This window comes from Sturnira hondurensis, unplaced genomic scaffold, assembly GCF_014824575.4.
Source record: "Sturnira hondurensis isolate 20B ecotype Veracruz unplaced genomic scaffold, ASM1482457v3 Scaffold0001918, whole genome shotgun sequence".
Taxonomy (NCBI): Eukaryota; Metazoa; Chordata; class Mammalia; order Chiroptera; family Phyllostomidae; genus Sturnira; species Sturnira hondurensis.
The window spans coordinates 1,754,321-1,765,877 of NW_028074549.1; the positions used below are offsets into that span (position 1 = coordinate 1,754,321).

The 11,557-nt window shown below is 37.1% G+C and overlaps 1 protein-coding gene across 3 annotated transcripts in view; it reads right to left on the reverse strand.

Moving 5' to 3' along the window:
* FNDC3A (fibronectin type III domain containing 3A) overlaps positions 1-9,537 on the reverse strand; it is a 212,789-nt gene extending 203,252 nt beyond the window's left edge. The window contains exon 1 of one of the 3 annotated variants that reach the window (XM_037037935.1): positions 9,260-9,537. The gene's annotated coding sequence lies outside the window, so the exon portion shown is untranslated. Of the gene's footprint in view, positions 1-8,632; positions 9,134-9,229 lie in introns of those variants that run through there. The other 2 variants (XM_037037922.1, XM_037037927.1) reach the window with 2 other exon arrangements.
* Positions 9,538-11,557: the final 2,020 nt, after the last annotated feature.

Sequence of the window (11,557 nt, forward strand, 5' to 3'; positions counted from 1 at the left end):
ATGTAAGATATCTTTAAGATTTTCTTAAAGAATGACATCTGTATCTATTTCATTCTTTTTTCATTGCTGCCTAATATTCTACTCTAAGGACATGTCATGATTTCACTATTCTATGCTTCCATTTTTTTTTCAAAAAAGGAGAGGGGTTTCTCCCTCTACAGAAAATCATGTAACATTCTCTATGAACCTATGATAGTATTTCTGTATTATAGATATATGGAAGTGAAACTTCTGGTTCAGAAGTATGCACTTTTAAAATTGATAGATACTGCCCTGGCCAGATGGCTCAGTTGGTCGGAGCATCATCTTGTACACTAAACAGTTGCAGGCTTGGATTTCTGTTCAGGACACATACCCAGGTTGTGGGTTCCACCCCCAATAAGAATATGTTGGAAGGCAACCCATCAATGTTTCCCTTTCTACAATCTATAGAAACATATCCTATGGTGAGGATTAAAACAATAATAATTAAAAAATAAACATGATAGAGACTACCAAAATCCTCTTAAAACAAATGAGCTATTTATACTAATTTCAGTAATTTGTGAATGCCTACTTTACAATTTGACACTAATATCAAAATTCTCCAGATTTTGCCAATTTTATTACCAAGGAGTTTTTTTCTAATCCTATCACACTGATATTTTCATTGAAATTTCTCAGATCACTGATGTGGTCAAGTATCTCTTCAAAACTTTATACTGCCACGGCTGGTGTAGCTCAGTGGATTGAGCGCGGGCCTATGAACCAGATGACTGCGGTTCGATTCCCAGTCAGGGCACATGCCTAGGTTGCAGGCCACTTCCCAACAGGGGACACACCAGAGGCAACCATACATTGATATTTCTCTCCTTCTCTCCTTCCCTTCCCCTCTAAAGAAAAATAAATAAAAATCTTAAAAAAAACTTTATAGGCTAGATTTCTACTTGTATGAATTTTCTACTTACATTCTTTCTCATTTTCTATTAGGTTATCTTTTTCATTTCATACTGAGTTGTATGCATATCTTGTATACTTTGAATATTAGCTTTGTATATTACATGACAAAAAGTTTATCACAATTTATTGCTTGCCTTTCTAAATGGCACCTAAGTTTGATGTCTCACCTGAAAAGGCTTTCTTTACCCTGGCCTACCAATTATTCTTATATTCACTTCCGAAAGTTTTGCCATTTTGTTTTTTACTTACATATAATCCATTTGAGAAAAGTGTCATGTAGTTTTCCCTTTAACCTATGAATATAGTGAATTACATTAACATGCTTTCTAATACTGAATCAATATTACACACCTAGGATTCAACATGAGAACTGGTGTAACTTAATGATTAAAATTCCAGGCTCTGGAGTCAGAATACCTGAATTCAAATCCCAAATCTTTCACTACCTAGTTGCATGACCTTATGCATGTTATCTAACTTCTCATGCTTTAGTGTCCTCATTTTTAAAATGGTGATGATAGTGTCTACCTTAGAGCTTTGTTTTAAGGATTAAGTAAACTGATACATGTAAGTTGTTTAGAGCAGCACCCAGAACACATGATTTAACACATATTCCTATTATTTACCAAGTGCCTTATATTTGCCAGGCACAGGGTAGGCAGCATTGCCAAAGTTGGCAAAGTAAGGCCAAATCTAGCTTTCTGCCAAGATATTAAAAAAGTTTTACTGGAACACAGTCACACCCAATGTTCAGAATTTATCTATGGTCATTTTTACGCTCCTACAACACAGTTAAGTAGTTGTAGCAGAATCCATGTGGCCACAAAGCCTAAAATATTTACTATCTGTTTCCCTTACAGGAAAAATATTGCCAACCCAGCAGAACTGTTCAAACTCAAGAAATTCATAGTTTAACAGTTGAAAGAAAGGTAAAGAAATATAAATGCTATAGTATAACATTATGTTATTACGGAAATAGGGCAATTTAGTATTAAATGACAGAAAGGATTCACAGAAATGAAAAGAGGCCAAAGAAGAGATATTTCATTTATTTAAAAATATGCACTTGTTTACATGTCTTTATATCTTATCCTAGTGTGTGATTTACTAGAAGAAAGGGAGTATGACCTTCATTTTTCTGACATGCATATTCTAAGTATCTAGGATATTTAAGGTTTTTAATATATGACAGATGAATAACTAACTGGTAAAAAGAAAAACAGGATACGTAGGTGACAATGATTAGACATGTCTGACAAAGTTCTAGATACATATATTCTGTGGTAAGCATTTTACCATATTTTGCCATATTAAGTGGACTCTCTTTTTTAATCTTTATAATAGCCAATTCAAAGAGATAAATTCCATTAGTACCCTTCTCCAAAGTGAGAAACTAAGACTCAGAGGTAAAGTAACATACTCACTTGTGTAAGGTCAGTAAGGGAAGAAGTCAGCATACAAACCTGTATCTCTCTAATGTAAAACATATGCTACAAAGTTGGAAAGTGGAAGGAAATAGATATAGCCACAGGATAAAGAGAGATGCAGCAGAAATTGTGGTATGATTTTCATTCCCAAAATTGAAAGGGAGAGGGAGAGTAAATTGTTAATTCCTACTTCTAGCACAACTTAAAAAACCAACTTTTTATTAGGATATAATTTATGAAGGCTAAAATTTAGTTCAGAAGGTTTAAACTGCCTTAAAACTTAAGTAAATATATACATTTACAAAGTACAGAAAATGCTGGAATAAAAAATGTATACAAGTTAACATAGGTTTTGGACTTTTGTTTGGCTTTAATGTTTTTAAAAGATAAAAAGAAACACTAATTTTATCCAAGCAGCTCTGCATCCTATACATCTTCATTTTTCCTCGCATGTATTATCCCTGATACTCAGAATGTATTTACTAATGCCTTCCTTTTTTTAAGAGGAACATATATTTTATTTTTAAATCATTCTCATTCTCATTTTATTTTGTAAGTATATTTTATTCATTATGCTATTATAGTTTTCCCAACTTTTTCTCCCTTTTATCCCCACTCTGCCATGCACCTCCGAGCCCTCCAGCCTCCCTATGCCCTTAGTTCATGTCCATGGGTTGTACATGTAAGTTCTTTGGCTTCTGTTTCTTATACCCCTCCCATTCTTAACCTCTCCCCATCTATTTTATGCCTACCATTTGTGATTTTTATTCCCTGTACCTTCCCCCACCCCGCCAATTTTTCCCCTCTCCCCCCACTGAAAACCCTCCATGTGATCTCCATTTCTCTGGTTCTGTTCCTGTTCTAGTTGTTTGCTTAGTTTTTGTTTTTTAGGTTCAGTTATTGACAGTTATGAGTTTGCTGTCATTTTACTGTTCATAGTTTTTTATTTTCTTCAATTTCTTAGGTAAGTCTCTTTAGTATTTCATATTAAATGAAATATTTAATATGAAGGACTTGGTGATGATGAACTACTTTAACTTGACATTATCTGGGAAGCACTTTATCTGCCCTTCCATTCTAAATGATAGCTTTGCTGGATAGAGTAATCTTGGATACAGGTCCTTGCCTTTCATGACTGAATTCTTCTTTCCAGACCCTTCTTGCCTGTAAGGTTTCTTTTGAGAAATCAGCTGATAGTCTTATGGGAATTGTAGGTAACTCTTTCCTATCCTCTTGCTGCTTTTAAGATTCTCTTTTTATCTTTAATCTTGGGTAACTTTATGACGATGTGCCTTAGTATGTTCCTCCTTGGATCCATTTTCTTTGGGACTCTCTGGGCTCCCTGGACTCTAAGAAATCTATTTCCTTTGCCAGACTGGGGAAGTTTTCCTTCATTATTTGCTCAAATAAGTTTTCAATCTTTTGCCCTTCCTCTTCTCCTTCTAGCATGCCTATGATTTGGATGTTGGAACATTTAAAGTTGTGTTGGAGGTTCCTAAGCCTTTCCTCATTTTTTTGAAATCCTGTTTCTTCATTCTGTTCCAGTTCGATGTTTATTTCTTCCTTTTGTTCCATGTCATTGATTGGAGTCCAGGTTTCCTTCCCTTCACTATTGGTTCCCTGTATTTTACTTTATTTCATTTTGGGTAGTGTTCACTTCTTCCTTCGCTTCGTGACAGAGCTCAATCAGTTCTGTGAGTATCCTGATTACCAGTGTTTTGGCTATATCTCCTTGTTGCTTAGCTCTTTTTCTGGACCTTTGATCTGTTCTTTCATTTGGACCACATTCTTTTGTCTCAGACCTATTATGCTGTAAGGGAGCAGGGCTTTAGGTATTTACAGGATGGGGCAACCCTCTTTGCTGCCTTGTGGTGCTGTCTGTGGGGGAGGGGTCAGAGAGGGAACAATGCTGCTAGCTTGCTCCACCCTAGCCCCATTTTCCAAGAAACTCTCCTGTGAGACTAGGAGTTTCTCCCACTGTGGCAACCCCCACAGTATTTTACAGCTAGCTTTAAGTCTTTATGTTCCCCTTCTATCAGCCAGGCCTCACCTGCACAGTCTGCCACCTTGCCACACATCCTCTCTGCTCAGCTGCCCTTTCTATCAGTCTGGGTGAATGTTTGATTTTATGGCACTTCTGGTTGTTTATTGTTTTTCAACTGGTTGTGTGAGGAAGCAAAGAGTTTCTACCTATGCCTCCATCCCTTACTAATGCCTTCTGAATGAAAAAAAATGCTCTAGCCAATTGATTCATACAGCATAACTCAAGGCACCACTTCATCTGGTAATGATAACATGAAACACAATGTACAGAAGAAAACAGAATGCCTTAGAGATACTCATCCATAAATTTATCAACTTCAAAGAGGTATTTCATGTAAATGAATTTTCAAAATAACTGATACAATTTAAGTCACTATATTTAAACAATCTTAATGAAGATATTCTAAAAGAAATTTCTAGTCTTCTCCACCTTAATCTGCACACAATATAACCTTTTTTGATGACTCAAGTTCATCAACGTAAATATCAATTATCAGACTGCTCTACAAGCAGTGATCTTCTTGGAGTTACTGAGGGATGTCCAATTGTTTTGTCTCTTCACTAACTTATTTTACACTACTTGTAAAAACAAGGTTTCCTACTGTCTGCTCTCCTTTTGTCAATTACAGGCCACTAGCATCCTACCCAAAGTTTCTAAAATGTCAATTATAGTTTAAAATATGTAAAACCAGAATAGGCAGTTGATATACTTAACCATATACAAATTCTCAGTCAAGCCTGGGTACAGTGGTTTTCACTGCTCTAAAGTCTGACTCAAAAGCTTTTCTTCTTTCACTTCCTAGTTCTGCAACCTATTCTGGGCTATTGCTCAAAATACAGCCACAAAACAGGTTACAATAGCAGTTATTTCTGCATATTTTCTTCATTCTTATTACTATATAGAAAAAAATCTAAATGATATTCATAACAAAACACATTAAACAACCATGAACACACAAGATGTAAGGTGCCTCACCTTATATGCTATATGGACAATTACCTAGCCAATTAATTATTAACCAAGAGTCAGCAAACTAGGCCCACTGGCCAAATCCTGCCCAAAGCTGTCTTGTTTTTGTTTGACTTTTGAGCTAAAAATGTTTTTTATATTTTTGAAAGGTTCTAAAAATACAAAAAAAGAATATTCAACAGAGACTCTAAGTGGCCAGCCTGGGCTAAAATATTTACTATCTCACACTCTACAGAAGAAGCCTGCCAATCCCTAATCTAAACTATAATAAACAAACACATATAAGACATAATAAGCCATCTAAGCTATAAATATGTCAAAGTAGATATATAGTTCTTTCAGTGATGGGTTCATAATGATACAAACTATCTTGTCCAGCCCTACCTATTCCTCTCTTGACCATAACCTTAACCAAAATCTCTACCCTTCTTTCTTCCTCCTAATGCTTGTTCTTGGATGCTCTGAGAATGGTCTCCTTGCTACTAGCACCAGCTACATCTGCCAGTCTTTTTAAGAATATCATTCCTTTTGCTATCTAAATATTTGCTAAGCTTCAAGTCTGACTTCTTCCAAACACCATTCAGGATCTTTCTGGTTCTTTAGTGGCCTCACTTTCCTTTAAATTACAGTCCTTGCCACACAACTTAATAAAACCTTCTTATTTTTTTGCTAATGATTTCCTGTTTGTTAGTCTAGTGTCTCCAATTAGTTTGTAAACTACTTGAAGGAAGGAAACACATCACATTGCTTTTATCTGTGTCCCCACTTTAATAATAGCTCATCATCTTCTAAGAACATGCCATCTCCCAAGCACACCTTTCTATTTGAAAGAAAAATAGTCTGGGGGCTGGTAAAGGGTAAAAAGTGATGGAAAATATCAAAGGATGACACACAGGAACACTTGATGTAAGATCACAGGTCACACTGAGAACTTATAAAGTGTATGTGGAAAAAAAAGCAAAACTATAATAGGGGGTGAACAAAGAGACAATGATCAAGAGATAAAAAGAGATCATTAAATAACACTCTGAAATAAAATGAGACCAAAATATTAAGAAAATTATAAAAGCAAATTTTCTTTTAAAAAAAAACCCCTCAAATTTGCCTTTCAACACTACTGGCCATTCTTTTTTTTTTTTAACAAGAAGCTCTTGATACCAATATTCATAACGGCCATTTTTCTTTCTTTTTTCTTCTCTCTTCTCTTTTTCCTTTTTTTTTATCTGTCTTTTGTTTTTGCAATGTCATAAACTGAAGCACTGAAAGATTCAATGAAAGAGACATGCACAGTATTTGAAATCTTTGGATTTATAACATTGTGAATTTATTTGAAGTCTGACAGACAATGGTAGGGATAAAAAAACACTTGTCTTTTGATTACCAAAAATTGGAACTCAAGTGTATATTACTACATCACTCTCAAAAATGCCACCTACACTCATTTTCATTAAAAAAGTACGCAAAACTTCACAATTCATCAAACTAATTTAAAAGTATACTGTAAAAATATTTTAAACTAATTTAAAAATATAAGCAAAATATAAGGCGCACAAGCCATGAATGTATAAACAGACAAAATTTAAAGCATAAATACAGTTGGGGGCAAAAGGAGGTTTACAGTTAAGAGTACAAGAAACAGTTTATTCTTGTATTATTATTTATTATTTCCCATATGAACAACTGTAAACCTACTTTTGCCCAATCCTGTAATACCCCTGAGGCTAAATAATAAACAAATTATAAATTAAATGCTCTTAAATAAAGACACAAGAGACAATAAAAATATTAATCATGCATCCTTTCTCTTTTTTCTGGATTTTATACTCTCTTTACCTGACCTATACATAGCTAGTCAGAAAACAGGATAGAGTTTTAAAATTAGTAATAAGATATGCTTAATATACTGTAGAAATTTAACAATTAAAACAATTATTGAATGAATGTCAAAAGAAATCAGCTCTCAATTACCCTTATGAAGTGGAAGTGATGACACATGATACCGAAAGACAATCATAAAATCAGTTTTTTTGAAGCCGTATCATTAATTTGGGGAAGCAAATTACCCTCACAATTATGTTGGATTGAAGCCAATATTAACCAAAAGTTTATTTTTCCTCAACATTCAATAATTCAGACAAAAGGGAAAAAGAAGGAATTAACCTAGAAGCACACAGGTGGCTAAAGGCAGCCAACCTGGGCTGAAAAAATTTTCAGTTAACCTACACAAGAAAACTCAGATAATCTATGCAGGGAAAGAAGGACATAATAGTAAAATTTACTATGATAGTGTTTAAGTAAATTTACTATTTAAGTGTTTAAATATAAAATTAATTATTAAAACTTTTAGAAGATTTTTTCCCATCAAGTTATCGTGAAGATAACTTCTTATCTTCATGCCTTGTTTCCACTAACTGGTATTATTCATGAAGACAAGATAATCAGTGGGATAAAAAGTTGAGAGCAAAATTTTAGGTCCCATGTTATAAAAGATGTGTTAAAAATACTTTTTATCACTGTTTTCTGTGAAGTTCACCATCTGTCTCAGCGGGCACTTTATATCATTATATGAGACAAATCAATTCAACCAAGAAAACATCAAAAGGCAGGGGGACTCATTTCTCTTCAATATTTTTAGATGACTTAAATAACATTTACACGATAGCAAGAATTACAGATTAAGCAATTATAAAAACTAAATATTCATCTAAATACCCCATAGCCACAAAACTCAATTAGTTTCTGCCTAACATATGGCTCCAACTCCAGAGTGACATATGTTAAGCACTGGTGCTGGTAACAGTATGGAAATAAAATATTATAGCAACAGCTCAACTGTTGCTATTTCATCCTTATAATACAGAAAAACACATACCAACTCTGGTTTCAAGAACTAAAACCAAAGACCACAGTTAAGAAGCAAAACAACTGTGTTGCTCAGTTTTAAAAGTCCACGGTGAATACATACATGAGCATTATACTGTAAAAAATAAAAAATAAAATAACCTTGTCAGCCGGTTACTCTTAGTTAATAGAAGCTCAGACACAGGTTTTCACAGCATTTCACTAAAGAAAATTTCTTAATTCACAATTCTTAGCAACCCAGCAACCATTATACACCCCTCCCCCACACAAAAATATCCCAAAGCTTTTAACGCTCAGTTTAGTGAAAGAATGATTAAAGACTACATTAATTAAAATAGCCATTGCTGTGCCCACTATTTTATGACAAAATTATTTGTTCATTTTCCTTTACCTAATGTTTGACGTCCCTCCACAGCTCTGTCAAAAGTTCAGCAATTCAGGCTGTTGAAAGACAGCGAGGACTGCAGTCTCTAGACAGACACCCTCCTGACAGAACAGGTGGTTAGGTCCGGGTAGAAAGACAGCCAGGTACCGCCACCAACCACACAAGCTCAAACACAGAAGGGTGGGTTTTCCAGGTTTTAACCCCTTGAGCGGGGAAAACTCTCTTTAGAAGCCTTTCAAATTCTGTGGCCGAGGGGAGGTTGCTCAGCCACCCTTTCTGGAGGGTCACGCTCTCTACCCCACCCCCTTGCTGGAGTGACGTAGCCTGCCACAGGCTGCAGGCCATGGGGGCTTTGAGCCCAGCGCCACCTTGTCAGGCAGGTGGAGGGGCCGTGCCCCGCAATAACTTAAGAGATGAGACTCCCACTCAGAGGTGCCTGGCCAGTGGCCATGTCCCCGCCCCTGGCCCCGCTCCTCCGGCCCAAAGCGTGCCCACAGGACAGGGTGGTCCAGGCCCTCACCAGCTCCTCAGCCCCAGCCTAAAGGTTTCGTGAAGCCTAAAGGGTGGAAAGGGAAGTGGTGGTGATGGTAGTGTCTCCCCTACCTTTCCCTGAGGGAACGCCCACGCTTTCACCTCGGAGTTGTGCCGCTTTGGGGCAGAGAAAGGCGACTACTGTGGCGCCTCTTCTTCAGGTTACTGATCGTTCTCGCTCTACCTTAGAGTCAGAGCCGGCTGTCCGGGCTGCCCCGGCTGCTGACGCACTGACTGTGGCGTGGTTTCCCGGCTGTGACGGCACCACCTCAGGCACCACCTCAGCCCTGCTCTTCGCTCCTTCTCCTCAGAGCTCCTGCTTTCTGTTTCACCCGAGGGACCCCAAATGCCACCGCCGCCATGCTTACTAGGGAGCCAGGAGGTGGAGCCCGGATTCAGCGTGCTTAGTGCGCCTGCGCGTGCTCCGCCAACGGTGCCTCTGGCCTGTTTGACCCCAGGCGGGATCTGACTCTGCGCGCTAGCCCCAAGGCCTTTCACTCAAGCGCTAGTCGCCTGCATAGTGGTGGAGTCGAAGCACTACCAACCTTCCGGGCTGCACTCTTTCTTGAGGCCCGGCTGTGCCTGGTTCATCATAGCCTCTGCCAGCCTGCGCGAGTCACACTAGGGAAACGTGGCGTTAATTGATGGTCCTAGGGCTACTCACACAATTCTCAGACCAAATTGTAACAGATTCCCCATCTCCTCCGTGCGGGACGCACTGGATCAGCCTGTTTCCGAAACCACATGAATTTAACATGGGGCAGGCGGGAAGACAACCAGAGTGGGCTTGGGTGTTTTCAGTCCTAAGCAATTGGAGGTTGGGATCTCTCTAGCAAGCAAAAATATTTAAACTGAAATATTTAAAAATATTAAAATAAATATCATAAATAGTTAATGTAAATATTAAAATAAATAGATATTTAAAATATTTAAATATTTCAACTGAAGTAAAATATTTACTTCAGTTGAAAACGCGGGGGTTAGTTTATTAGTCTCTTACCCAGTCAGATCACATGGAAACCCATTACGTTGGTGGACTTGGGAAGGGGATAGTCCTTGGGACCAAGAGTCCAGCCCCAGTAATTGTCCCTTCAAAAGCAATGATGAATATTGCCACGGTCCATATTCTGCTTCTGTGTGTGTGTGTGTGTGCGCGCGCGCGCGCGCGTGCGTGCTGCCTTTAAAAATAGTAGTATTTTTATTTTAACCTTTTCACAGAAGTCCGTTTTTTAAAAAAAGACTCACTCCTTATATTCTTAAATACATTAGTTGGTGACTGACAGTCAAATTCCATACCTTGGCCATGCCCTAAAGTCCCAGGGGATTGAAATAGATAGGATCCCTACCTTGGTGGTCTATTTTTTTCCTTTGAAATGTTCTCATCACCTGTTCTAGTGTCTATCACTGCTTTTCATCTCATCTACCCCTTTCCCACTCTGATCCTTCCTCTCATCCTTTCTATTTTACACTATATTTTTTATTATTCTCTCCTTTCTTGGCTACTTTTATCTGTGGTTCAGATGATGATTGATTAGATGTTTATATCCACAGCCAGCTAATGAGAGATATTTTATTCTTCCCATCAGTAAATAGGACAGTGACTCTATAGCAAGTGATCTTGAGATATTTTCATTGCTGATCATTATCAAAAGGTTTTTCCATGAGAGGTGTTTCCTTTTCTTTGTTTTTAACTTAATATGTTTTTAAAGTTTTATTTTAATTAAAGTTGATATACAATATTTTAGTTTCAGGTGTACAACATAGTGATTCAACATTTACAAAGTGACCACCACAGTAGGTCTAATAACCATCTGTCATCATACATAGTTATTATATCATCAATTTTCTTCCCTATACTGTATATTATATTCCTATAACTTATAACTGGAAGTTTGTACTTCTTGATCCTCTTCCCTTTAGGTGTTTCCTTAACTTCCAGATTTGGCCCTCTTCCAGACAAAATTAATGGAAAGCTGATTTGTGAATAACTAAAACATGATTATATATTTTAAAATATGAGGATGTATCAGAATGCAGATGAATTGGATGACTTCTCCACATTGCTGCCCCAGGCCTGTTTGGTATGAGTTAAGCCAGTGGTTTCCAAACCGACTCTGAACTAGTGATTTCCAAAGCTTCCTACTTGGGAACTTTTTTAAAAGACAGAATCTTGTAATCCACTTAAGATTTTGATTCCTTTGTGTATGTTGGGTTGGAGAGGGGTACAAAATACCATTAAAAAACTATTTTTAAAAAGTATGTCTTGAGCATACCTACATGTGTATATGCAACAATGAAAAACAGCTATTTTGAGGGAGACTAAGACATCATTCAGGAATATCATTGAAATATACCTGGAGATTGTAGTTAACAATACGCAACACTGTAAGTTTGAGTCAA